At 35.7% G+C, this 26275-nt stretch overlaps 2 protein-coding genes across 3 annotated transcripts in view; one reads left to right on the top strand and one right to left on the bottom strand.

Annotated features, from left to right (window-relative positions):
- LOC127549414 (uncharacterized) overlaps positions 1 to 26275 on the bottom strand; it is a 254813-nt gene that overhangs the window by 162657 nt on the left and 65881 nt on the right. The gene's annotated exons all lie outside the window — the stretch shown is intronic.
- The window catches only part of KCNK13 (potassium two pore domain channel subfamily K member 13), a 174988-nt gene that overhangs the window by 139150 nt on the left and 9563 nt on the right, over positions 1 to 26275 (top strand). The window lies entirely within an intron of this gene.

The raw sequence follows: 26275 nt of genomic DNA, 5'->3' as shown, positions 1-26275 counted from the left end.
GTCATAGATAACAAAGCCAGAATTTAAATCCCTTCTTACTTATATATCCAGTGCTCTTTCCATTACACCACAGTCGATCAAAAATCAATTATTAATCACTTCCCAGGTACCAGGCTCTGTATTAAACAGAGGGACAAAGAAATGCAAAAATACATTATCAAGGGACTAATTTCCTAATGGGGGAGACAACATGCAAATCTCTTTGTATATACAAGACATATACAGTATAAATGGGAGGGAATCTCAGAGGGAAGGTATCAGGAGAGGGATAAGGAAAGCCTTCTTGCAGAAGTTGAGAGTTGAGCTGAATCTTGAAAAGAGCCAGAGAAGCCAGGAGATAGATATAAGGAGAGAGAATATTCCAGGCATGGCAGACAGCCAGTGAAAATCAAGGAAAGATTGACTTAAATCAATCAACAGATATATGTTAAGGTCCTACTAGGTGCCAAGCACTGTGCTAAGTGCTGGGGATTTAAAAAAAAAAAAAGACAAAAGATATCCTTTATCCTCAAGGAGCTCATAATCTAATGGAGTAGACAAAATGAAAGTATTTATATACGTATATATATGAAAAGTAGGAAATAACATAAACATTAGAATTCAGAGGGATTGGAAAAGATTCCAGTACGAAAAGGATTGTAATTGGAACTTTGAGAAAGCTATGGAGAAAAATAGGATAAGCAGAGGAGAAAACGATTGAAGAGATAGCCAGAGAAAATGCTCAGAGCTGAAAGATTGAATATCTTGTTCCAGGAATAGCCAAGAGGCTGGTGTCTCTGGATCAAAGAATTTATATTGGGGAGTAAGAAGTAAGAAAATTAGGAAGATAAGAGGGGTCTAGATTTTGGAGGGCTTTGAATGCCCAACAGAATGTTTTGTATTTGATCCTTGAGGCAAGGCAATAGGGAATCATTGGAGTTTATCGATTAAAGGGGTGACAGTCGGACCCACACTTTAGAAAAATCACTTTAGTGAAAAGAGGATGAATTGGGAGAGACTTGAGGCAAGCAGACCCCTACCCCCAGCAGGCTATTGTAATTGTTGGCAGCAAGTGTAGGATCAATGGGAGTGAGGAGAGCCCTGAGTAGGGGCTCCAACTACAAGGCTATTGCAGTATTCTAGGGGAGAAATGAGAACTTAATACAAGTTGTAGCTGTGTGAATAGAGAGAAGAGAGTTTTATGAAGAAAGAAATGACAAGATTTGTTGACAGATTAGAAACTTGGACTTAATGTGAGAGAGGAATAGAAGATGACAACTGGGTTGTTAGTCTGGGTGACTGGGAGAAGGGCAGTACCGTTGATAGTGCTAGGCAAGTTCAAAAAATGCTGTTTGGGCATATTCAGTATGAGATGTTCTTGGGACTTCCATTTCAAGATGTCCTAAAAAATTTGTACCTCAAGAAAGAGGTTAGGGCTAGATATATAGATTTGAAAATCATTTGTGTCAGAATGATGATGGATTTCTAAGTAATGTAGGGTAGAGGTAGAAGAAAAAAGGACCAAGGCAGAGCCTTCAGGAAAAATAGTTAGTGGACATGATTTGGAGGAAGATGAAGCAAAAAACCAAAACAAAAAACCTATGGTTTGACAGGTAGGAGGAGGACTAAGAAAGAAAACTGTCATGAAAATCTAGTTAGGAAACAGTATTTAGAAGATGACCAACAATGTCACTGGTTGCAAACAGGCAAAAAATTATGAAGATGGAGAAAGATCATTTGTAACTTTGGCGTTTCAGTTGGATGATAAAGCTAAACTATGCAAGCTTTTGAAGAGAAGAAGAGGAGAATTGGGGAGGCAGTGATTACAAATCACTTTCTCAAAGAGTTTAGTCTTGAAAGGGAAGATAAATATAAAACAATATCTATCAGGGATAATTAGGTCCACTGAAGCAATGTTAAGGATGAGGGGGCTAGGGTCATGTTTATAAGCAGTAGGGAGGCAGTCAGTAGAAAGGAAGATATTGAAGACTAATGAGAGTGGTGATGATAAGAAGTGGCAATCTGCTGAGGAAGTGGAATGGAATGGGATCAAAAGTACATGTAGAGGAGTGTTCTATAGCAATATATCTTCATATAACACAGGGGTGGATGGAGATGGCAAATGATGTGAGTGATATAAGATGAAGAGGTGAAAAGTGAAAAGAAAACTGTCAATGAATGGCCTCAGTATTTTTCAGGAAACTATGAGAGGAGGACTTCAGCAGAGAATAAAGATGTGAAACCATGGGAGACTTGAGGAGATGGGTGATAAAAAGATTTGGAATAGCCTTTGGGAGTGGGATAGTGGATTAAAAAGGAAGGTATAAAAGAATTACTTTGATGAAGTGAGGACCAAGTTAGCATAAATTTTTATGGACCCAGTCAACAGTTTCATAAGTTTCTTCCACACTATTCAACATCATGTGAAGTGGTGGTTGAAGTAATCCAGCATTGTGACTTGGCAAGGCATGACCAGCAATAAGATATGGGTGCAAGGGACTCAGAAGCACAGTATTGAAGAGAGCTGAACAGATTTGTTAAGGGTTCAAGATAAGGAAGATAAGAGAAAGTAGCCACCCAAAGTAGAGGGAGGAGAGGTAGCCTAAGAAAGAATGAGGGATGAAAGGATGGTGCATACAATAAGAAAATGAACAGGATTAAGGATTATAAGAGACAAGGGAAAATAGAATGAGAAGAAATTATCATCAAGTAAAGGAGTATCCGAGTTCATGAACGTGGAAGTGGAGCACTGATAGTATGAACAAGAATATGACTGTTTCTATTTATAACTGAAATGGAGTGGAGGAAATCATAAAAAACAAGGAAATTAAGGAACTGGGAAGTTTGAGTGTCACACAATATCAATAAGTATGTAGATGTTCTTAAGAATCATGGGAGGAAAGAAATCCTGTGAGCTAGGCATTAAGCTTTTTGAGAAAGTATGGCATTTTAAAAAATTTCCAGATACATAATTTCTAAATAATTTAACTGTTTTATGTATAATGCTAGCATTTTAATAAAAGGATGGTCATTTGGCCATTCCTTGTAGACCTGAACCTTCTTGGTTGTGGGTTGACAGTTTATGTGCTCTTGAAAAAAGGTGTTCCTGAGCGTGGCAGTCAATTCTTGATTGATCAATAACTAATGAGAAAATGAGTGTTATAGTGAAAGGGCTGGCTATGTTACAGTGAGGGTCTTAGAGATGATTTGGGTCATTCAAATCTTAGTTAAAGAGACTTATCAATTTTTATATCATCTATCTGACAAAAGGAAGGAATCACATTTTCCCAGATCTGTCTGAGCAAGAATGCACGTATTAATGGACCCACACTTAACACAAATACCAAGATAAGATCAAAATGGGTCCATGATTTAGGCATAAAGAATGAGATCATAAATAAATTAGATTTACTTCTCAGATTTGTGGAGGAGGAAGGTATCTGTGACCAAAGAAGAAGTAGAGACCATTATTGATCAGAAAATAAAAAATTTTGATTACATCAAATTAAAAAGCCTTTTTACAAACAAAACTGTAATGACCACGCTAGCACCCAGGACACCCCAGAATCAGCTAGAGTCAGGATAAGCAAAAGTCCATCTTTATTCTTCGTCTTTAGGGGTAGAAGTGAAGGGGATGGAAGAGAATCTCTGCAAGCGTCTTCTTCCTCATCTATCACCAAAGAGTGTGACTCTGGCTAGCTTTACTCCACCTCCTAGTCCCTCCTACAATCCTCTATGCACCAATCATTGAGCCAGTACAGATAGCGGAAAGGACCATTTTCCAAGCATATGTCCATAGAGTGTTGTCCAATCGGTAGTTAGCCTCAAGTGCTCAGCAGTCCTGACTTCAGTGCATCAATTCAATAGTTTCAGCCCTCACAAACCTAATGCAAACAAAATTAGAAGGGAAGCAACAAACTGGGAAAACATTTTTACAATTAAAAGTTCTGATAAAGGCCTCATTTCCAAAATATGTAAAGAATTACTCTAATTTATAAGAAATCAAGCCATTCTCCAATTGATAAATGGTCAAAGGATATGAACAGACAATTTTCAGATGATGAAATTGAAATTATTTCTACTCATATGAAAATGTTCCAAATCACTATTGATCTATACACTTGTCAGATTGGCTAAAATGACAGGAAAAAATAATGACTGTTGGAGGGGATGCTAGAAAACTGGGACATTTGTTGCATTGTTGGCGGAGTTGTGAACAAATCCAACCATTCTGGAGAGCAATCTGGAATTATGCCCCAAAAGTCATCAAACTGTGCATACCCTTTGATCCAGCAGTGCTACTACTGGGCTTATATCCCAAAGAGATACTAAAGAAGGGAAAGGGACCTGTATGTACCAAAATGTTTGTGGCAGCCCTGTTTGTAGTGGCTAGAAACTGGAAAATGAATGGGTGCCCATCAATTGGAGAATGATTGGATAAATTGTTATGGAATATTATTGTTCTGTAAGAAATGACCAGCAGGATGAATACAGAGAGGCTTGGAGAGACTTACATGAACTGATGCTAAGTGAAATGAGCAGAACCATGAGATCATTATATACCTCAACAACGATACTGTATAAGCATATATTCTGATGGAAGTGGATTTCTTCAACAAAAGGAAGATCTGACTCAGTTCCAGTTGATCAATGATGGACAAAAGCAGCTATACCCAGAGAAGGAACACTGGGAAATGAATATAAACTGCTTGCATTTTTGTTTTTCTTCCCGAGTTATTTATACCTTCTGAATCCAATTCTCCCAAGAGAACTGTTCAGTTCTGCACACAATATTGTATCTAGGATATACTGTGACATATTTAACATGTATAAGACTTCTTGCCATTTGGGAGAGAGGGTGGAGGGAGGGAAGGGAAAAGTCAAAACAGAAATGAATGCAAGGGATAATGTTGTAAAAAATTACCCAGGCATATGTTCTGTCAATAAAAAGTTTTAATAAAAAAAAAGAATGCACACATTAGCCCAAACTTAGATTTTCTTTTACAATCTTTGATTAGATCTTAGCCTGGGAATATCTTTGAGAGAGATTTTCCACATTGGTTGATTTCTGGATGAGGAACTAGGGGGAAAACAAGTTTTTCCTTGGTCCTAATACAATAATTAGTTATTAAATACAAGAGAAAAATAATCATTTCTCACAAAAAGGAGGCATGTCCTGAAGATCAGTAGATAGCAGTTACCAGAATCTTGATTAAGTGAATTTTGAATGAAACTCAAAGAGGAAGTTGCTGAGGGATGGTAGCAGAGAGAGAGCCAAGAAGTAGCAACCAAGAACAAAAAGTTTTCTAACTCCCCCATCATGGCCGATGAATGACTGAGGAGAGGAAAGAAAAGGGAAGGGAGCATGGTGTGAGCAAAAGTGCAATCAGTCCTGAGAATAATGTCAAGAACACCATGTCATCAGGAGGGAGTCAGTCTTAGTGAGAGTGTGGGAAAGAATGGCAAATGAAAACATTTAAGATAAAAACAAATACATATATAACCTATATCAAATTGCTTACTTTTTCAGGGAGAGGAAGGGGACAGATTTAAAACTCAAAATTTTTAATGACTATTAAAAATTGTCCTTCTTAGCTCTTTTTAACAATGAGATGATTCAAAGTCATTCCAGTAGACTTGTGATGGAAAGAACCATCTGCATCCAGAGAAAGAACTGTGGAGACTGAATGTGAATCAAAGATCACCTTTTTGTTGTTGTTTGTTTGTTTGTTTTTCTTTCCCATTTTTTTCTTTTGAGCTGACTTTTCTTGCACAGCATAGAAATATGGAAATATGCAATTAGAAGAATTGCACATGTTTAATCCTCATTGGATTGCTTACTGTCTAAAGGAAAGGGAATAGGATAGCAAAGGAGAAAAATTTGGAACACGAGGTTTTGCAAAGGTTAATGTTGAAAACTATCATTGCATATATTTGGAATAATAAAAAGCATTTTAAAGGGGGGAAATGTCCTTACAATTGGGAAAAAATAAAATACTATTTATAAGATTTTTTAAAGATGAAAATAAATATATTAAATATGGGTCACACTGCCTCTAATCTATTTTTGGTCCTTTACTTAACTGTAACCTCAGGGTCTCAATTCAGGATCTAAAGATGAACATTTCTTACTTTCTGTGTGAAAATATAGCCCCAAGTTTCTATTGGAAGATTAGGCTTTCTAGAATAAACCTTCATTAAGCTTTGAAAGAACAGATAATTATTTTGGATTCTATATCTCTGCCTCAGTCAAACATTCACTTTTCGTGCCATGCATGAGCAAGCATTGTAATGAAGAAGTCATTTCACTACATGGACTTGATGACTCCACTAAGATATCTTCTAGTCTAATATTGCAGGTCTCTTCCAGTTCTGTTATTCAGTCTCTCTACCATAGTTTGAAGAATTCTTGTGTGTAATTCCAGGCAAAATCAAGCTTGATGAAAAGACAGAGAAATGTTGATTCTTTCTATACATGTTCTTCAAACTGCATACTCAGCAAATAAATTATTTTTAATCAGAGCAATTATTTTTTGTTGATTTACTCAAAGCAATCACCTCAGCAAACAGGTTATAGTCTGTAATTAATAATATTCATATAAGTTCACATTTATATAGACTTGTAGAGGTCTTTGCATAACTGTATCATCTCATTGGATTCTCACAATAACTCTATGAAGTAAACAGTACTGATATTGTTATCCCCATTTTACCAATGAAGAAGCTGAGGTTTAGAGAGCTTAAGTAATATATATACTCATGGCTATCTATTTTGTAAGTATCAAAAGCAGTATTTGAACTTGGGTTTTTTATCTTTTTTTATACACTACCTTTTTACCTTTCTTTAAAAAGTTATTTTAAATTAAAGCAACTATTTTTTTCCTTCCCAGCTCCTTCTACTCCAGTCCAAATTGGGAAAAAGAAATTTTTTGTAACAAATATGAATAGTATTAGAAAAACAAATTCTTGAATTGCCCTCATCTAAAAATACATGTCTCATTCTGTATCTTGAATTTCATCTGTCAGGAGATGGGTAGCATATTTCATAATTAGTCCCCTAGAATTGTGATTACTCATTGTAATGACCAAAGATCTTAAGTTTTTTAAAGTTCTTTATCTTTATTATTTTATTATTATTGTATAAATTATTCCAGATTTTCTTCATTTAATATCTAACATGTCATGCTACATTCAGGAGGATTGTAGATTTAGAACTGGAAGGGAACTTTAGAGGTAATCTGGTTCAACCCCCCAATTTTACAAATGTGGAAACTGAGAGAAAGATCAGTAGACTTGAGCAAAGTCACAGAGGTAGTAAGTGTAAGAGCTGAAGGTTGAATTCAGCCCCTATGACTCCTAATTCAGCACTCTTCTTACTTTGCCCTGATACCAAATACATTTTAGTGATCTTGGAAACAGAATGGTTGTTGCCATAGAGATCCTATCCTTTCTACCTCCCCTTGCCATTCAATCTGTGGCTGCTGGATCCATAGGGGTGGTATCATTCTGAGAGACATCCAAAGTAAATGATCTTGGCCACCTGCCACTACGCAACAGAGCTTTAAAATTAAAATGTCTTTTTTTTCTTCACAACACCTTAGAGTCATATAATTCAACTCCCTACTCATTGTATATGTACTCTTTCTGTCAGTGACCAGGCTGGAGTTAATAGTTAATAAGAACTCAGTTCAACTATTCAGAGTCAAGGGTCTGATTCCTTATGGGATCTATTTAATGTAGGGGCTGGGACAAGAGACCTAAATCATTGCTCTTTTCATCATACTATTCAAGAATGCATTAATTTAGCCCACTCTCACTCCTGGAAAATCAGCTCAGCACATTTTATCTACTAATAGGAGGACAATAATGTCATTTTAATATACGAAGAGTAGTTCTCTTTTCTAAAGGAACTAGTATCCAGAAAAGAAAATGTACTTGTAATAAATGGAGTTCTAATCTTCACATATTCCACAAAGGTTCATATGTTAGTTCCCCTTTTCACCTTTTAGGCTTCCTTTGAGGTTGGAAGATGTCTCTTTTTGTATGAACACTAATTCTTTATGCATAAATTTTTCATGTGAAAAAACTAGCTTCATTCTTTATGCTGTCTTTTTTACCTTAAGTACCTAATGTGCCCTGGCTTCTTCCTCTAAGATTCAACTCAAGTACTACCTTCTTCTTTCAACCTTTTCTGATTTCTCCAGTTGCCAATGCCATCCCTTCCAAGTTTACATTCCTCCTATTCTTATCTTGAATGTTCTGATTTATATATGTTGTCTTATTAAAATTTAAACTCCTTGAGGCAAGTACATTTCTTTGTATCCCTGTAACTTAGCATAGTGCCTCAAATGCAGTTAATATTTAATAAATTATTGCTGATTGCTTTGTTGATTCAGGGCACTGTGCTTAGTGTTGGAAAAACAAAAATTAAAAATATCCTAGTACCTTATCCCCAAGGAGTCTAGTAGGATGGATACAGATCACTGCAATATGACTTAGCCTGTGGCAAATTTGTAGGAGATATCAGAGAGTAAGTTATGAGAAACTGGGAAAGTGTATGTCACTTTCAGTTGGGGAATCAGAGAATATTTCATTGAGGAGGTAGCACGTGAGTTGGGCCTTGATGGAAAGGAAGGATTTTACCATGCAGAAGTATGGAATAAGTCTATCTCAGTTGTTGGAAGTAATCTATGGAATGCATGTAGGCTAGAAAGTAAAATACAAGATCAAGGAATAGCTAGGAGTCCATTACCCAGGATACTTTAGTCTGAATACAATAATTCAGAAATTGTGGAGTGGAACAGAGTCTAAAACAAAGATTACACAAAGAGGAATACTGTTAAGTAAATCTGATTGCTGAGGGCTTTGGATGCCAAGCTAAGGAGTGTTCATGTTGTCCTAAAAGCATTTGGAAGCCACTGAAAATTTTTGAGGAGGGATGTGAGGAGAGATATGGACCTCTACATTAGAAGGATTAATTTGGCAGCTGTAATGATAATAGACCAGAGACTTTTCAGGAGGCAAAGGAGACCAGCTAAGAGGCCATTACAGTCATCCAAGAAAAAAGAAGAATAGCATATCAAGGAGCATAGTAGCAATATACTTATGTGGTTCTCCCTGAGCAGTCAGAATTATGGACAAGGATTGCTGTCAGCCAGCCAGTATCTTAACCCAGCATAGTCACATCCCCATTCTTCTCATCTCCTTATTTCATCTAAGAGTATGACTCATAAAATCCCTGGCTCATGTCTTTCCCTATTTGGCCATATTCTCCCTTGATTTTTCCCCTTGCTCCACTTGCATTCATTCAGAATATAAATGCAAAACTGGATTAATAAATCAAAGTAATTAATCAGATCATTCAAAAATGCAGATTCTATTCATGTCCCAGGTTCAGCCTGATTGAGTCCAGAAAAATATCCTTAGGGACAGTCAATGTTCTCCCTGACTATATGGAGGCTGAATCATTGAAATCTACGAATTAATTTGTGGTTATAAACAATTTTCTCCCAGTTGCACCATGCAACAGAAGAAAACACAGCCTAATCACAAAAATAGGCACAGCAACTTGGAATAAAAAAGGTTCCTTTTGCTCATGCTAAAATCTAGGCCCTACTTTATTTACCATCAACAATTTGAAATTTTCCTCCTCTTGCTGTGGTAAAACTTTTAACTGGGAGGTAGATACAATAAAAATATTCTTGCCTACTTTGTAGGACTCTGACATCCTAATATAACTTCCTCTTTAGCAGTTTGCATAGTGCCAAGAAGGGTCAAGATATTAAGGAGAGTAAAGATAGATGGAGATTTCAGAAACAAGACTTGCATGGAATTTGAAAAGTTTGAAGGGGGGGAAACAGGGAGAACTACTAGCCAGAACAATACAGGAACGCAAGTTTCCTTATTCCAGAGCTTCTATAACACTCTAATCTTAAAAGCCTTTAAATGCTATTATAATTCAGTTGTTTTTCAGTTGTGTCCTACTTTTGTGATCCTATTTAGAGTTTTCTTTACAGAGACACTGGACTGGTTTGTCATTTTCTTCTCTACTCCATTTTACATATAAATAATTGAGGCAAACAGGGTTAAGTGTCTTGTTCAGGGAAGATGATTCTTCCTGACTTAGGCTCAGCATTCTATCCACTGAAGGTTCCATGATTCATTTTATTGTTTTAAAAAAATGGCTTAAAAGGAACATCCTATCCTTTTCCCTAATCAACCAGTTGCCCCATTTAGCATTAATCATTTCTAATGAAGGTCAAATTCCAAGGACACATTTGGGGTAGAGTGATGAATTTTAGTGGCCCTAACTGACCACATTTAGAACTTTGTGAGGGTATATGTGCATATGTGTATTTGGAGGAAAAGGAAGAGTATGATTTGGTAGTGCAGGGTGGGTGCCAGTTGTTTGACAGATGCCCTTGTCCATGGTTCTGATTCTGTACAGATGCTCACACACAAATTGCTATCACACATCTTGTTAAAGGCATTATGATATGAATAAAAAAGAAAGAGTACAGATTCAGAGAGTAGTGTGAGGATCATGACAAATGCTTTGTGTTTTTCTTCTCATCTCTTTTTCTGTCAGTGGTTTGATCCTTTGTCCTGCCTCTGAACTTTCTTAGCACTTCTCTTTTCTTTGGCTCTTCCCTTTTACTTCTGTACATCAAACATCCCCACCCTTTGTTTTGTGACATATGGTATTGCCTGTATCAGGAATTGTTACAAAATCCCAAAAGCAAAATTCACTCTGATCCTTAAGAATTAATTCATAGAAAATTATTCCATCTAAATTATTAGATAGTTTTAGGAATTGAATTAGTTCTCCTACCCTTTAACGATTCTTCTTGTTACATGGAATTCTGTTGTAGACAGAATTGTTCTAAAAACTACCTCATTCTTGAATATTTTGTTCTATAATTAGTTATGGAATAAGCAGGAAGGCAGCTAGATGACTCTGTAAAAAGAATGTTGGACCTGGAGTCAGGAAACCCTGAGTTCAAATCCAACCTCAGACATTTACTAGCTCTGTGATCCTGGCCAAGTCACTTATTATCTGTTTACCTTAATCTAGAGAGAAGCGATTGGCATACCATGCCAGTATTTTTGCCAAAAAACCCCTATGAATAGTATTGGTATGCTGTAGTCCCTCGGGTAACCAAGATTCAGACACAGCAAGAATGAGGCAGGAGGAACTCATGATAAGTTTGGTTCTCTGAGGAAAGGATATTCCATATAGTACATGTGGCATTTGATTCCCAGCCTAGAAGGAGAAGTCTATAAATAAGTCTGACTGTGGAAGAAGAAGGGAGGAAGGGGAAGAACAAACCTCAGAGTAGTAAAGGAAGGGTTTAGACTAGATGATGTTAAAATTTTCTTTCCAATCTTCAGTTTCTACTTCTCTGACACTACTGTGGAGAAGTATTAATTAGCTGTGGTCACCCTAATTCATAATACTGTGTGGTAGATAGAATAAGTATTAATATCTCATTTTGCATATGAGAAACTTAAAGTTCAAAAAACTAGAGTGACTTGATTTTTTTTTAATTTTTATTTAATAATTACTTTATATTGACACTTGTTTCTGTTCCAATTTTTTTCCCTCCCTCCCTCCACCCCCTCCCCTAAATGGCAAGCAGTCCTTTATATGTTGGATATGTTGCAGTATATCCTAGATACAATATATGTTTGCAGAACCAAACAGTTCTCTTGTTGCATAGGGAGAATTGGATTCAGAAGGTATAAATAACCCGGGAAGAAAAACAAAAATGCAGATAGTTCACCTTCGTTTCCCAGTGTTCTTTCTTTGGGTGTAGGTGCTTTTGTCCGTCATTTATCAATTGAAACTCAGTTAGGTCTCTTTGTCAAAGAAATCCACTTCCATCAAAATATGTCCTCATACAATATCGTTGTCAAAGTGTATAATGATCTCCTGGTTCTGCTCATTTCACTTAGCATCAGTTCATGTAAGTCTCGCCAGTCCTCTCTGTATTCATCCTGCTGGTCATTTCTTACAGAACAATAATATTCCATAACATTCATATACCACAATTTACCCAGCCATTCTCCAATTGATGGGCATCCATTCATTTTTCAGTTTCTAGCCACTACAAATAGGGCTGCTACAAACATTTTGGCACATACAGGTTCCTTTCCCTTCTTTAGTATTTCTTTGGGATATAAGCCCAATAGAAACACTGCTGGATCAAAGGGTATGCACAATTTGATAATTTTTTGGGCATAATTCCAGATTGCTCTCCAGAATGGTTGGATTCGTTCACAACACCACCAACAATGCATTAGTGTCCCAGTTTTCCCGCATCCCCTCCAACATTCATCATTATTTTTTCCTGTCATCTTAGCCAATCTGACAGGTGTGTAGTGGTATCTCAGAGTTGTCTTAATTTGCATTTCTCTGATCAATAATGATTTGGAACACTCTTTCATATGAGTGGTAATAGTTTCAATTTCATCCTCTGAAAATTGTCTGTTCATATCCTTTGACCATTTATCAATTGGAGAATGGCTTGATTTCTTATAAATTTGGTGACTTGATTGATAATGTTGAACAGCTAGTAAGAGTTAGAACTAAGTTTCAAATTCAGGTATCCAGAATCTAAATTTTTCTTTCTATATTTTCTGAAGCAAAATCATTAAAATATTAAAGAAATGAAAGTAGAAGATAATATTAAATTTTCAAGATTTCTAGTTAGAAAAGTTTTCCCAACATATCACATATTGCCCCCTAAAATAGTTCCTTTCTTCTTGCTTTGTAGCTATCTTCTCCCATTGTATTTGCCTCTTCTCCATTCCCATTAATTTCCTTCAGTTTTCAGGACACTTTGAAATATGATCAGACCAATAGTAGTTTACCCTTTTCATAGATGCAAGAGTTGCTTTTTCAGTGAGTAGTATTTGGGGCTCTGCAGATCTCTTATTTATTCTATTTAGTCCCATTGGTCAATAGCTAGATAATTAAGCTCTCCACTAGCACCCAATTTTATTGTTTAAAAAAAGGCTAAAAAGGAACATCCTATCCTTTCCCCTAATTTTAAAAAAATGGTAAATTAACAGGTCAAATGTCTCACCCAAGGTCACATATGACTCAAAACCTGTGGGACTCAAACCTGTGTCCTGAGGCTATTGATACATTGCTCTTTCCATTATACCATTTTTACAACCTTTATTGTGTTTTTATGGGCTCATGCCTTATTTTCCTAGGAAATTAAGTGACAGAAAGATAGGAATCATGTTTTATTTATTTTGTATCCCTCTTTCCACTTAATATAAGGCAATAACTATAGTAAGTGCTCAGGAAATATTTGCTGAGTTATAAAATCATAGACAACCTTGGAAAGAACCCCCAAAAGGACCAACTCATACCTAAATCACAATCCAATCTATGTCTCCAGTAGGCACTCATTTCCATTCTCTGCTTGAAGATCTTCACTGACACAGAGTTCACTCTTTCCAATAAAACCTGTTCCACTTTAAGAGTTATGTGACTTTTCTTTATATTGATATAATCAATTTCCTTATAATTTCCACTTATTGGGTCTAGTTCTTTCCTCTGAAACCAAGCAAGATCAGCATAAGATCATGGCTTTCAATTAAGAACAAACTTCAGAAACCACTGCGTCCAACCTCATTAATTTACAGATGAGGGAACTGAGATATAGAGAAGTTAAGTTACTTAATCAACACCTCCTTCCCATGACAGCCCTTTGGATATTTGAAGACAGCTATCACATTCACCTAAGTCTTTTCTTCTCTAGGCTGAACAAACCCAATTCCTTCAACAAATTTTCATATGTCTTGGGTTTTAGTTTACCTTATCATCCTGGTTATTCTCCTTTGTATAAATTCCAGCTTGTTTCAGTATGTATTCTAAAACTTACAAGAACTGAATGCAATCCTCTAGATTTGGTAATTTTCCTCATTTTGGATCTATACTTATGTGCTTTTGGGGGGACTGCCATATCCCACTGTTGACTTTCATAGAGATGGCATTTGCTATAATCCTATAAGTCTTTTATATATGAATTTATTTCCACTCCATCCTGTAGTTGTGCAAACTTTCTGTTTGACTCCAGGTGTGAGGCTTACTTTTATATATCTGTTATATTTTATCTAGTTAGTTAAGTTCAGGAACCAGTTCTTCCTTATTAGTCAGCATCAGGTCTAGAGTAGCAGTTCTCTTCATTATTTTTTCAGTGATTTCCTCCTTGTATGTGATTTTTTTTCTTTTTTAGTTACCAAGTATTTATTTTTTTCTTCCTCCCATTCTCTCTCTTCACAAATAATAAAGAAAATGAAGTTTTTTTTATAACAAATATGCATAGTCATACAGAATAAATTCCCATTATGACAATGTCAAAAATATATGATTCTTCCAACTTTTGAAGGCTCAAGTTATCATTAAGGAAAAGAAATTTGGGGAGGGGGGCAAATGATCATTCCATTCATGATAGAATAAAGGAAAGACAGACACAGCCTGACATAAATTTGAGGAGTGCAAATTTAAAGAGTTTGGAGAAATTATAAGAGTAAAGTCTTGCTAACTGGTGGAAAGGAGAAAGGAGAATGTTGAAAGAAAGTACTCCACTGAGTCAGAGGAGAAGCAAAAGGAAGAAACTTGTTCTAGGCTTTCTCTATTCCCATTGCTTGTAGGGGGGTCACTTCTCTAGCCCCAATGGCTCTTTAGAGGAATACACAGACATGAATCTTCTGGTATCACAACACAAAACTTTAGTACTGGTTTATACATCTCAGGGATTAGAGCTTAGAGCTTGATTGTCCTTCTCAACCTTGTGGTTTTTCCATCATGCCCTCCTTTGGTGGCAAATTCTAACTTATGTTTTGCAATGGAAAGAATGTGAGACTAAAAACTCAAGGAGTTAGATTCAATCCACTCATAATCCATGTTCTCTTAGGTTCATGATCTCCCCACCACTAGCTCTGATCTTTTCTATTTTATATTTGCTTATATTTGTACAAGTTATTTCCCTTTGATTGAATATAAACTCCCTGAGCAATTTGGAGCTATACCCAAAGCACTATAAAACCATGCATACCCTTTAATCCAAGAGTGTTTCTACTGAGTCTATATCCTAAAGAGGTCATAAAAGAAGGAAAAGGACTAATATCTGCAAAAATGTTTGTAACAGCCTTTTTTGTAATGGCAAGGCATCGCAAATTGAGTGTACTCCCATCAGTTGGGGAATGGCTAAATAACTTATATATATGAAAGTAATGGAAAATTATTGTTCCATAAAATATATTGAGCAGGCTGGTTTCAGAAAAGCCTGGACAGACTTACATGAACTGATGCTAAGAGAAGTGAGCAGAATCTAGAGAACATTGTGCACAGTTCAATATCAACAAGATAATGTGATGATCAATTGTGATGGACTTGGTTCTTTTCAACAATGTGATATTTCAAGTCAATTCCCATGGACTTGTGATGGAAAGAGCCATCTGCATCCAGGAAGAGAGCTATAGAAACTGAATATGGATCAAAGCATAGTATTTTCACCTTTTGTTGTTGTTATTGTTGTTTGCTTGTTTTTTTTTTCTTTCTTTTGTTTTCCCTTTGTATCTGATTTTTCTTGCATTAGAAGAATTGTGCATATTTAACCTATATCTGATTGCTTGCTATCTCAGAGAGGGAAGAGGGGAAGAAAGTGGGAGAAAAAAAATTGGAACACAAGGTTTTGCAAAGGTGAATGTGGAAAACAAGCTTTGCATATATTTTGAAAAATAAAATACCAGAATAATTTTCAAAAAGCAATAGTTAATATGCATATAAAAGAATATAAATTCTCTGAAAGCAGGAATTATTTCTTTTTTTTCTTTTTATATACTTAGCATCCTGTTACAATGCTTGGGAAAAGGAAGAGGAAGGAACTGTTGCAGGGGAAGTCTACTTAAAAAGGATAAGAAGGTCTCATATATTAAATTCTTAAGAAACAAGAAGTAATTTGAATGAGAAAGGAAATAGAGAGCTGCCCAAAGAAATCAATATGGGAGAATAAAAGAAATGCTACAGGCCAATATGGGCAGCTCATTCCCAAATCAATGAAACTTCCTTTATAACAAGGAAAAGTAGCTAGGCAAATCAATTGAAACAGGGACAGTGTCTGACAGTACATTCACTACTCCATATCCATAGTCACTCCCCTGTCCAGTACAAGAAATTTGAAACATTTCTCCATTCCTTTTTGATCAAGATTGGTCATTATAAGTAGCATTCAACTTCATTGTATTTTCTCTTTTGTTTACATTGTTGATCTTTGTGTCTATTTTTCATGGTTCTTATTTCACTGTACATCAAATTATACAAAATTTTCCCATATTTTTCTAAATTATTCATAGACATCTTTTCTTATATCTCAATAATATTCTAATTCTATTCATGGACCACAGTTGTTAGGTCATCAATGGGCATTACTTTATTTCTAGTTCTTTTCTACCACAAAATAGTACTTTCCTATATATATTTTTTCTCATTTTGATTTCCTTGAAGTTTATGCCAGAAAACATATTTCCACAGAAACAGAACAAAAGGGAAAAATGTGAAAAACAAAACTAAAAAAGTGGAAGTAGTATGCTTCTATCTACATATAGACTCTATTGTTCTTTCTCTGGATGTAGATAGCATTTTTCATCATGTCTATTGGAATTGTTTTGGATCAGTGTAGTGCTGAGAAGAGTCTATTGTAGTTGATCATTACACAATGTTATTATTACTATGTACAATGTTCTCCTGGTTTTACTCACTTAACTCAGAGTTGGTGCATGTAAGTCTTTCCAAGTTTTTCTGAAATCTGTCTGTTCATCATTTCTTATGGTATAATATTTACTTATGTTTTAAAAATACATATCTAGAAGATAGAAGCAAAGTCATATACCTGAAAGTGAATATAAAAGAGTAAAACTGTAGTTAGTAATGAATGCTAAGTACAGCAAAAAAAGGATTTCTTTAATTATACTGAGAATAAGAGGAGGATCAAAGAATGAACAAGACTCAGATGGGATAATGCTGAATTATGAGATGTTGAAATATTCATCTTGTGTTTTGTTTCTGTTTATTCTTCCAAAGAGAATTATCTTTGGTCTGAGAATGGGGTGGATAGGGTGGTTAGTAGAGCTGAGAAACTCAGTACAACTGAAGAGATGATATGACAGCATGTAGCTGCCTTTAAAAGAAATCCAGGTCCCAGACCCAAAAATGAGAACCTTAGATCCTGGAAGAAATAATGATTATAATTTCTGAACCACAATTGGAAATCAGTGAAAGAACTTGGAGAATAAAAGAAATGCTACAGGCTAATGATATCCAGATTTTCCAAAAAGAGAAGGCTGAAATCATATAAATCATATAATCATATAAATCATAAGCTAAATTTGGCTTTTATTCCTGGCAGAATTCTAGACCACATTATTAAGGAGTTGTTTTGTGAGTACTTCTTAAAGGAAGCAGGGAGCTAAGACTTCATCAAGAGAATACTAACTCTACTTTCTATTTAGATAGGGTGACTAGACTGGTATATTAGGAGAATCTTGAAGATAGAATATTATATTTCCAAAAAGTATTTAATGGAATCTTTCATGAGAACCTTCTCAACAAGGTGAAGAAATGTGGCCTTAATGATAGTGTAGTTAAATAGATTGAGAATTGATGGAATGACCAAAGAGTAATTATTAAAGGCTGGTGCCAGATTTGAAGTTTTCTTATGGGGTACTTCAAGTATCTGTCATAGGGTCTGTTTTGTTCAATGGTTTTATCAATGGTTTGTATGATACTATAAAAGGCAAAATTGTCAAATTTGTACATGACACAAAGCTGAGTGGGATAGCTAACATTTGGGAATTGAAATATAAAATTATCTTAATAAGCTAAAACAATGAGCTAAATCAAATAATATAAAATCTAACAAGAATAATGAAATAAAATTCTACTATTTCTTTCAAGAAAAAAATCTTCACACATATGGGTTGGGGGATGTATGACTAGATAGGAGTTCCTATGGAAGAGATCTAAGGATTTTAGTGGACTGAAACCTCCTTCTGAGTCAACAGTATAACATGAAAGTCTAAAATATTAGTGCAATCCTAGTAAAGCATAGGAAGATAATTCTACTATACTCTACCCTAATCATTCCACAGCTAAAAGAAACTGTGTTCAATTGTCATTTTAACAAAGATTTAGAGTTGCCAGAGCACATCCCAAATGGTGAGAAATCCTGTTGTGCAAGGATCAGTTGAAGCAAATGGAAATGCATAGAACCAGAGGGAGGGAAAGGAGAAAATTGGAATAGAGGATAACTATCACCAAGTATTTCAAGAATTGTAATATGAAAAAGAGATATCATTTATTTTGCTTTGTCCCAGGGGCCATAATAAGAACAGATTCATTTAGGATTGATGTAAGGAAAACCTCCCCAAGAATTTGTTTTCTTTCAGTTATTGCAATCCTATCTGATTCTTTATAATCTCATCTGGGGTTTTCTTGGCAAAAGTACTAGAATGTTTTGTCATTTTCTTCTCTATCCTATTTTGCAGATGAGGAAACTGAGGCAGAGTCACACAGTAAATGTCTGACAGTAGATATGAATTCAGATCTTCCTGATTCCAGGGTTCATTGTACCACCTAGTTGTTCTTCCCTAAGGAATGAAGTTGTCCAAAAGTGGAATGGACATCCTTGGAAGTTAATAAGTTGCCCTTTCACTGGAAGTTTCTGAGCAGAGTTTGGATATCTTGAAATTGTTGTAAAGGACCCTTGCTCACGATTGGGTTGAATTTGACAGGTTCTGAGGTACACATTTCATTATATACACAAGAAACATTATATTGTGTAATCTAAGAGAAAAGAATGATTGAGGGCAAAGGTATTTGATGGAAAGTTTCATGGAGAAAGTAGCATTTGATTGTCCCTTGAGGGATGATAGGATTTCTACAAATGGAAATGGAATTGAGAATAGAGCAGGACAGAGGATATGATGATGGAAAATAGAGTATAGGCAGGAAAAAAAACTAGATGAATTCACAAGACCTAATAATAGCCACCTAGCCTTAAATTACTGAATGGATGCAGCCTCAGTCAAACTGAGACCTGTTGAAGACTTAGCATAAAAAGCCAAGTTCTCCCACTGCATCCTGGGTCATTCCCAGTCATCTCAATCTGTATCTTGCCACTGGACCCAGATGGCTCTGGAGGGGCAAGTGAGGCAGGTGATCTTTCCCAGCCCTCCCTCGCTGAAATTCAATTCATTTGCGTGTTATGGCGTAACCTCCCTGTTATCATGGTCCTCTTCAAGAAAAAAGGATAAACAACAACAATTTTAGAACTAGGAGAAATAATGATATTAATGAGGTTCCTATAATATTTGAAGCATGAGAATGGGGGAAGTTAACTTTGTTTTGGATCATAGATTTTATGATAAAATCTACAGAAGTAGAAGCAATAGAAGAGGATAAAGACATAACTTCTAAAACTGAAATGTTTTTCCCTCTTATTGTTAAAATTGGAAACCTAAACTCCCTTCTGCCTCTTCTCCTTTGGAAAAGTGGAAATAAATTGTAGCTCTCATAGATTGTTGAGCTGAAAGTTGATTTTGTTCAAACCCCCCATTTTACCAATAGGGAAATTTGGAAGTTAGGTCACTTGCTTTAGTTTATCCAGCAGCAGAATTGTTACCAGTACCTAGGTTTCCTGTCTTACAAGTTATTTACTCTTTCTTCTGCTGTGATGTGCTGGAGCCAGCTCACACTTGCTCAAGAGAATTAATTGTTAAATTTTTAGGCTAAGAATTTCCACTTTGGAAAAAAGTGGAAGCTAAAAATTGGGGCTTGATTTATTGTTTTGCTACTTGTCTAGAATTAAGAAAGCAATGGAGAAAATGTTATCAGTGCAGAAGTATGTCCCTATATTTTTTCAGAGAATTAGTTGGTAAACATTTACTAGCACCTACACACTCGTATAGAATTCCCTATTTCCCCCCTAGAGAAGATCAAGCTCTCCAAAACAATTTGAGAAAAGCTAATCTGGTGTTTCTAATTTTGCCAAAGTCCTAGTTTCTCTTCTATCCCATCTTTTCCTCCTTCCTGAGCACAAGCAGAACGAGCATGGTGGACAGTCAATGAAGATGCTTAAAGTTGGGAGATGTAGTGTCTTTTATGAAGAAGAGCAAGGAGGATTGTGGCATTGGATCACAGAGCATATATGTAGGGGAATAATTTGTAATAAAAACTAAATCAAGTAGAAAGTTTAAAAGCCAAACAAAGGATTTTATATTTGATCCCAGAGTAATTATAATAATCATTGGAGTTTATTAAATGGAAGTGTGTGTACATATGTGTGTGTGTGTGTGTGTGTGTGTGTGTGTATAAATAAGGTCAAACTTGTACTTTATGAGAAATTCTTTTGACAATTGAGTGGAAGAAAGACTGGAGAAAAAAGAGATTTTTGAAGCAGAGAAACTAACCAGCAGGCTTCTGCAATGGTCTAAATGTGAGATTATAAGGGACAGCATCAAGGATGGTGGCAGTTTCAGAAGAAGGAAGGGGAGAAATATTTAGGAGAGATATTATGAAGGTAGAAACAACAGGATTTAACTCCACTTCCATCCGATTGAATATGGAATGAAAGAGTGAAGAGTCCAGGAAGAGTACTAGATTTCAAGCTTAGGGGACTGGGTGGATAATGGTACCCTCAACAGTAATTGGAAAATTAAGGAGAGGAAAGAGTTGAAGGTGGTGATTTTTAAAGAGTTCTATTTTGGTCTGTTGAGCTTAAAACATCTTCAGAATATCCAGTTTAAAATGTAAGAAGGGCATTTGGAGGTGCAAGAGATCAGAATTGGACAAGTAGATCTGAGAACCATCTTCATAGAACCATGAGAGCTGATGAGATCAACAAGTGAGATATTATGAAGGAAAAATAAAAGAGAACCCAAGAGAAAGGCTTGGAAGACATCCATGAAAATCCAGAAAAGTAGATAGAAGGAACAGTCATTTAGGTGTGAGGAGAATCAGATGAAAGTATTGTCACATTACATGAACTGATGCTGAGTGAAATGAGCAGGACCAGGAGATCATTATATACTTCAACAACAATACTATATGATGATCAATTCTGATGGACCTGGCCAGCTTCAGCAATGAGATGAACCAAATCAGTTTCAACAGAGCAGTAATGAACTGAACCAGCTACACCCAGAGAAAGAACTCTGGGAGATGACTATGAACCACTACATAAAATTCCCAATCCCTATATTTTTGTCCACCTGCATTTTTGATTTCCTTCAAAGTCTGATTCTTTTTGTACAGCAAAATAACTGTTTGGACATGTATATATAACTTATAGTTTAACATATTTAACATGTATTGGTCTGGGGGAAGGGGTGGGGGAAGGAAGGAAAAAGTTGGAACAAAAGGATTTGCAACTGTCAATGCTGAAAAATTACCTATACATATATCTTGTAAATAAAAAGCTATAATTAAAAAAAAGAAGAGAAAAAAATAAAAGTTATGAACGAAAAATAAAATAAAATTACACTGCTAAAAAAAAAAAAGAAAGTATTGTCACAAAACCTAAGATAAGAGAATATTAAGAAAATGGTTGACAGTGTCAAAGGATGCAAATGGGATTGGGGAAAGGCCAGGTTTAGCAATATATTGGCAACTAAGAAATCATTTGAAATTTTGGAGAGAGCAATTTCAGTTAAAGGATGAGATTGGAAACCAGATTGCAAAGAGTTAAGAAAAGAGAGGAAAGAAAGTAGAAGCACCTGTTGTAGACAGTCTTTTCAAGGAAGTTAACCACAAAGAGGAGAAAAAATAGAGAGGATAGACAAATCAAGTGATGGGTTTTTGAGCATGGGAAAGATATAGTAAATATTTGTAGGCTGTTTGGAAAGCAGATAATATAAAGGAAGGAATTGAAGATAAGTAGGGAGTAGGGATGATAGAAAGGGCATTTGATGGATGGGATGAAGTCATTTTTTCACATAGAAGATTTGCTCCCACTCATCATTGGTGTATTTTTATTTTATGTATATTCTGCATTTTACTTATCTTTGAACATGTTGTATCCCCTTAATAGAAAGTGAGCTCTTTGAGGGCAAAGATAATATATGTTTCATACCTATATTTATAGTATCCAGAAAAATACATGGAACATAGTAATAGTAGTAATTAAAAACTTAATTTTTGCTGATAACAGTAGAGTAGAAAGAGCTCTGGGCTGAGAGGATTTGGGAGACCTGAGTTCTAATCTCAGAATATCTTAATGAATAAGTCTCTAAGCTTATCCAATTGGATAAGTTTCCAAGTTTCAGTTTCATCATTTATAAAATGAAAATGTCAGAATAGATGGTTTTAACTTTCTTCCAGCTATTAATAAACTATAAATCTATGAATAAAACAACTTTCAAAGTTTTATTCATTTGACAGGCATTTATTAAATACTATCTACAGAGAACTATATTAGGCATGAAGAGAAATGTAAATTTTAGATAAAAAGCACATTCCCTGTTATTGTGAATCTTTCAATGCAGTAAGGACATATGATATGTATATAAATAATATTAATATAAAATAATACTTGCATGAAAGGTACAAAATGCTCCATAAAATTCATAAGGAAATTTCTGACTAATGTCAAAAAAATCAAAATGACTTCCTGGAGGAGATTGTATTCAAAGGTCATTTGGAAATCTGCCCCCAAATTAACATTACTATTAATTTATAATAATTTTTATTAATAGTATCTCCCTTATTAGGTTGGACACACCTATTTATATCTCTCACAATGTCTTACACATCATTGTTGTTCGATAATAATAGTAATGTATGTTCTCTGCTAGATAGTAGAGTGCCAGACCTGGACTTGGGAACACCTGAGTTCAAATGTAGCCTTAGTAGCTTTGTGACTCCATTTCACCCTGTTGTCTTAGTTTCTTTATCTGTAAAATGGAGATTTTACTGGAGAAGTCAATGGCAAACCATTCTAGTATCTTTACTGGAAAGAAAATCCCAAATGGGATCACAAAGAATCAGACATACTTGGAACGACTGCACAATAACAAAAATATTCCCTGCCCTTATAGAGCTTGTAAAGGATAAGACATGTGGGGCAGCTAGTTGGCTCAGTGGTAGAACATCAGCCTTGAAGTCAAGAGGACCTGAGTTCAAATCCAACCTCAGACATTTAACCTAATACTTCCTAGCTGTGTGTCGCTGGCAAGTCACATAACACTAATTGCCTCAGGGGAAAAAAAAAAAGAGTAACACAAACTCATATAGATGACTATAATACATGATCTTGTATTAAGTAAGTCCTTCCCCCAAGTACTTACAATGGCCATTTAAGGAGCTAACATTCAAGGAGGTAATATATCTTAAGGAGGGGTTATATCATTTGGAGGTGATTGATTATATAACTCTCAATTTCTTCCAATGAGAAAATAGTTTGCTTCTACTTCATTGGTCAAAATCACTTTGATGTTTCTCTAAGGATGTCTACCCTTTGCCCCTCCATCCACCCTGCTACTGAACTCTCCCATAGATATTGTCTGCAGTTAAGCTCTATGAAAGAAAGGATTGACTTATTTTTCTATTTGTATTCCTAGCCAAGACACAGTGCTTGGCATACAATAAGCACTTAGTAAATGTATTTTCACCATCCATCCATCCATTCATTCATTCATTCCCAAGTCTCTTCCACTTTGTGCATCTCAGTCCAACCTGACTTGGAGTAAGAGAATTTAAGAGACAATTGCACTAGGTTTTGTTAATGTGCTTCCTGTGAATAATGAATAATGGAGGTCACTGGGCTAAGATATGCATAGTCATTATTCAAAAATAAAAATTGAGAAAGAAAAGGTTGCCATAATACACCCATAATACATCTTTTGGAGGTTATGGCTGCAAAATAAAGATGAGTTCTTTCCCATTGCTTAGGAAAAGTGCTGTGTGAGGTCTGAGGCAGGGAAAAGACCATTACCAACCCTAGGGATGGGAGGCAGGGCCCAGGAAGGCTTCAAAAAGGAAGTATTGGAAACAAGCTCAAAGAATGACTAGATGGGTGGGATTTCAGAAGGCTATGGCATTCTAGGCATTCCTGAATTTCCTGGCTACTTCAAACAAGGTTGTAAATGGCATACAATGTCATGAATTTCAACTTAATCCTTGGAAGTCAAAAGTTGGGGTGCAATAATGAGGCTCCCATGGCACCCCCTATTTGGGGGACTGTGACCAAGCCCAGACAATCTGGTCCCAGGAAAATGTCAAAGTTCAGTGATGCTCACTGATTCCTATCATCCTTGAGTTCTTAGAATTATGGAAACCACTTCTGAAATGAGGCTAGAAGTTGAAGTTTGAAAAAACCAGGATTTGAACCTCTCCTTCAGCACTTACTAACTCACCCTGGCTATGTCACACAACTTCTCTAATCCCGTTTTCCCATATATAAAACTGAAATACTTAAATGAATTCATGATCTCATAGATGTGGTTCTTCCTTCCTGTGATTTTAGTACATTCATACTTATGAATTTTATGTGACTATTGTCCATATTCTCCCATAACTTACACTTCTGATTTTTTTCTCTGAAAATTTAAATCTCTTTTTCTCTGACAATTTAAATCCCTTCTGGGTGTTTAGAGAGTCCATCCATCATACTGGAATACTTCTTGTTTCCTCTTGATAGTGGAAGAATACTGGGAGCACTCACAAGCTGCTTTATACAACCCATTCATAAAATGGAAATTGTAATACTTCTAGTACCTGTTTCTTGGTGGCGGTGTAAGAATTAAATGAAATCATTTACACAAAACACTATATAGTAGGCTATTATTATTATCTACATATAGAAAGGCAATGAAGTAACATTATGTATTGAAAAAACCTATTAATATGAGGAAATCCAGAAACGAGAAGATGGGGAAATATATATATGGATGACTGAAAATATAAAATGAATGAATACTTTTCTAGGACATACTACAGATCCCTTGGACAGAGAGAGGAAATACATAAGGAGTTTAAGTAAATAGTTCATAAATGTAACACAAAACTATGGAAGACTTTAATGATCTGTGCCTTTGTTAAGGCAAAGGAGTTAGCAAATTCTTGATTTGACTCAATGATAAACCATGCTTCAAAAGGTGGCAGAATTGATGATGGGAGCTCCTATTTTAGTTCTGATTCTGATAAATATTTATCAGAATAAGGAAAAGTAAATTTCTGTTGGGAACCTTAGGAGGAAGTGACCACTTCAGGTTTGAATTTGTGATAGAAAAGGGGAAGAAATCCAAGCACAGTCTGACAAAACCTAGGTTTGGGGAGAGTAGATTTTAGAGACCAGAGGAAATATATATTGGCTCCCATGTCCTAAAGCTTACCTATATCCTCTTCCACTGTCCTAGTCCCATCTATTCACTTGATGTGGCTGTCTTACCTGGACATCCCTAAATTGTTAAATTAGCCACCTATTTCCATCTCTTAATTATATCCCATTCATTTCCTTTACCAAGTACAGCTATTAAGTGAGTGTGTGTGTATATCTGTATTATTCTGTAGAATGTTATTTGTATTCTTGGAGAAAGAGAATTTAATTGAGTTAGGAAACTGATGAGTGATTCATTATATTTGTCCAGGTATTTACTGAAGGTAGTTCCTGGGTTTATCTTGAAGCAACCCATTTGTCCAGACTATACATAATCGCTTCTGTCATTGGGGTTTACTTTCATTTTTGATCAGGGGACCAGAAAAAGAAGATGACCTCTGGAACCTTTCAATTAAGGGAGTGTTGTGGAGTGAGTGTGGTATGCTAACTAAAGAGATGATACTATGGAAGGGTTTCTCTCCATATCCCTCAAGCATTGATGGTCTTGATGCTATATATGAATTTTTTTAAGTGGTAGACTTGCTACCCAGAAACAACCTTATTGTCTTAGGAAGTGTCACTAAATATTAGGGCTAGAAGGTGCATAAGAAGGTCCATATGCAACCCCAAAGTTAATAGATTGAAGAAAACAAGACTCAATCAATCATTGATTCATTAATTGGATTCTTTGTTTCTGGCACTGTGATAGGTAGGGGAATGTGGGGGGGTGGGGAGAATAAGAAGAGTGCAGATGCAAAGAATGAAGTCATCTCTTCCTTCTAGAACCTCATCTGGTTATGGGAAATAAATTGCCAGAGGCCATACAAGCAGGTGACCCCAGGCCTAGACTCAGATTTTCCTGATTCCTGGTTTCATGTTCTTTCCATTACATAATAGTGTCATAT

Source organism: Antechinus flavipes, chromosome 2 (genome assembly GCF_016432865.1).
Source record: "Antechinus flavipes isolate AdamAnt ecotype Samford, QLD, Australia chromosome 2, AdamAnt_v2, whole genome shotgun sequence".
Taxonomy (NCBI): Eukaryota; Metazoa; Chordata; class Mammalia; order Dasyuromorphia; family Dasyuridae; genus Antechinus; species Antechinus flavipes.
This window is presented reverse-complemented; position numbering and strand designations above follow the sequence as displayed.